Below are 3,465 nucleotides of genomic sequence, written 5' to 3' on the forward strand. Positions count from 1 at the left end.
CTGCGGATTCACGGCTGTCTGAGCAGTGGCAGAGTGTCGGTGCACTCAGTGATGAGAGTTTTGGGGTCCATGGTGTCGGCATTCGACATGGTGGAGTTTGCCCAGTTCCATTCCAGGCCCTGCAGGGGCTAATTCTTTCGGAATGGAACGGATTGCCACACAGGATCCGCTCTCAGATGCTGGTGTTGTTCTCGGAGGTGCGTCTGTCCCTAGCCTGGTGGCTGCAGACAGCTCATCTCCTAGAGGGGCGCCCCTTTTTGGATCCCGGAATGGGTTCTGCTCACGACAGATGCCAGTCTTGGGGTTGGGGGGCGGTGACAGGCTCCTTGTCACTTCAGGGTCGTTGGTCGGCGGAGGAAGCGATTCTTCCCATCAACATCCTGGAACTGAGGGCAGTATACAGAGCCCTGCAGTCGTCCGGCACCGCTCTTCACGGAAGGGCCGTTCAGGTGCAGTCAGACAACGCCACCACGGTGGCGTACATCAATCACCAGGGAGGGACTCGCAGTCGAGCTGCGATGTCGGAGGTGTCCCGCGTCCTGGCTTGGGCGGAGCGCTATCTTCCAGCTCTCTCGGCAGTTTTCATCCCAGGAGTCCTCAATTGGGAGGCAGACTTCCTCAGCCGTTACGACGTGCATCCCGGGGAATGGTCGCTTCATCCAGAAGTATTCCAACTACTCGTGGACAAGTGGGGGCTGCCAGAGCTGGACCTGATGGCGTCCCGTCACAATCACAAGCTGCCCGTGTACGGGTCAAGGACAAGGGACGCAGGCGCAAGTCTGATAGACGCGCTGTCGGTGAGATGGCTGTTTCAGCTGGCTTACTTGTTCCCTCCAATATCTCTGCTGCCTCGGGTCCTGCGCAAGTTCAAACAGGACGGAGGCACACTGATCCTGGTGGCCCCAGCGTGGCCCAGAAGGCCGTGGTACTCCGATCTGCGGAGCTTGTCCATCGACGCTCCATTCCTCCTACCTCAACGGCGGGACCTGTTGTCTAAGGGGCCCTGTCTTCACCCGGATCTGAGTCGACTATCTTTGACGGCGTGGCTCTTGAGACAGCCGTCCTGAGGTCTCGGGGCTTTTCTAGCTCCGTTATTACCACCATGCTGAGGGCGCGCAAGCCTGCTTCCGCGAGGATCTATCACAGAGTGTGGCACACTTTCTTTCAGTGGTGCGAAGCCAGAAACTATGATCCCCAGGTGTTCCGGGTTTCGCGTATTCTGGCTTTCCTTCAGTCGGGTTTGGAGTTAGGATTACGTCTTTCCTCGCTGAAGGTGCACGTGTCTGCTCTGTCGGTGTGGTTCCAGCGCAGGATCGCTGCTATGCCGGACGTACACACCTTTTTCCAGGGAGTTTTGAGAATCCAGCCTCCCTTTGTGCCACCTGTGGCCCGTGGGATTTGGCGGTGGTTCTTCGGGCCTTACAGGGTCCGCCTTTTGAGCCCTTGGAGTCAGTGGAGCTCAAGTGGCTAACTTTTAAAACTGTTTTCCTCTTGGCAATTGCTTCTGCCAGGAGGGTTTCAGATTTGGGGGCGCTTTCTTGTCGTCCCCCTTTTCTGATTTTTCATCAGGACAGAGCGGTGCTTCGCACTCGTCCTGATTTCCTGCCTAAGGTGGTTTCCAGGTTCCACATTAATCAGGAAATTGTTGTACCAGCCTTTCAGTCGCCTGATCTTTCGGCTGGGGAGACTTCCTTAGACGTTGTCCGTGCACTCCAGGTTTATGTGGACCGGACTAGTTCTGTGAGGAAGTCGGATTCTTTGTTTATCCTCTTTGGTTTTCACAAGAGGGGTTGGCCTGCCAACAAACAGACTCTAGCCCGTTGGCTTCGTTCTGTTATTATTGAGGCTTATATGCAGGAGGGTTTACCTGTTCCAGCCTCTGTTAAGGCTCATTCCACTCGGTCTGTGGGTCCCTCTTGGGCTGCTAGACGTGGCGCCTCTGCTGTTCAGCTCTGTAAGGCGGCCACCTGGTCTTCCATTCAGACCTTTTTGAGGTTCTATGCGTTTGACACCTTTGCCTCTCAGGATGCATCCTTTGGGCGCCGGGTTCTCCTATCAGCACAGGAGCGTCCCCGCCCTTAGTTGGACTGCTTTGGGACATCCCCAAGGTCACCCTGTGGACCCCTATGGACCCTGAAGTAGAAAACAAGAGATATGGTAAGAACTTACCTTTGTTATCTCTGTTTCTACGAAGTCCATAGGGTCCACAGGGCACCCGCCCTGACGCACCTGTCTTCATATGGGCTGTGTGACTGGTCACCGGTTTTCCGTCTCCCGTTTCTGTGAGTATGGTTCTTGTGTGTTCCAGTCTTCCTTCTCTCTGTTTCATCTCCTCCTCCGGCCTGGGCTGCTTACCAACTGAGGTGCCTGTGGCTCGGGGGCGGGGTATAGGGGAGGTTGGACCCAAGTGCATCCTGGGAGCAGCTGAAAGCTTTAACTCCGTGGTGCCCGAGGATCCAGGATCCAGCTATACCCCCAAGGTCACCCTGTGGACCCTATGGACTTCGTAGAAACAGAGATAACAAAGGTAAGTTCTTACCATATCTCTTGTTATATATATATATATATATATATATATATATATATAAATATTCACCATTGGGTAATACATAGGGGTCCTTGCAAACTTTTGCTATGGGGCCTTTAAATACCTAGTTCCATCCCTGACTATGTATAACTTACCACAATCTTAAAGCGGCATAAATAAAAAAATAAAAAAGATTGAATGGAAAAGTACCACAAAAAAATAAATGACTATTTCCAACGAATATTATTTCTAGAAAAGTTCTTTAACATGTCAGAGACTGCTCTATCAACATGGGGTTCCTGTTAAATGTGCCCCAAAGTCACTGGTCCTGCATTGAGCAGAGAATCCGCAATTTGAATAGATGCATTTTAGGAGCCATACACCAAGGAAAACCTCTCCCTGCTGGATGTAACATAAGTTTCTTCCTCGCAGGTGCTTCTTTTAAGAGTGTAGAAGTTCTTGAGTGTAACAAAATGGAGTAAGCATCATTTGTCACTCTCCTACACTGTCCAGCTCGCTCCCGGCTTGGTCTGAAAAAAGAATTCCTGTTGTCGTGGGCAATTTTCTTGCTTTGTTTACATTGCAGTGTCATTATCTGCATACAGACAAGGTGGGCTTATTAATTGTAAATATTCCATACCTTCCCATGATCTATAGCAGGAGTAGGCAACATGTAGCCCTCCAGCTGCCGTGGAACTACACATCCCAGCATGCTGTCAGGCCATGCTGGTGTGTGCTGGCTAAAGTTCAGTGTGGATGGGTCATTTTATAAATGGCACATTACATTTGATGCTTCATGGTGGAAAAACGGTACGTGATGCGGATGAGAAGGTGGTGTACTGTAGAGTATGGTCGTTTGCATTACTGCTTAACGATCATACATATCAGACAACAATGTTTTATAGAAGCATTTCAAAATAAGAATGGTGCTGAACATG

The sequence above is a fragment of the Taudactylus pleione genome, unplaced genomic scaffold, assembly GCF_031769625.1.
Source record: "Taudactylus pleione unplaced genomic scaffold, aTauple2 ptg000085l, whole genome shotgun sequence".
Classification (NCBI taxonomy): Eukaryota; Metazoa; Chordata; class Amphibia; order Anura; family Myobatrachidae; genus Taudactylus; species Taudactylus pleione.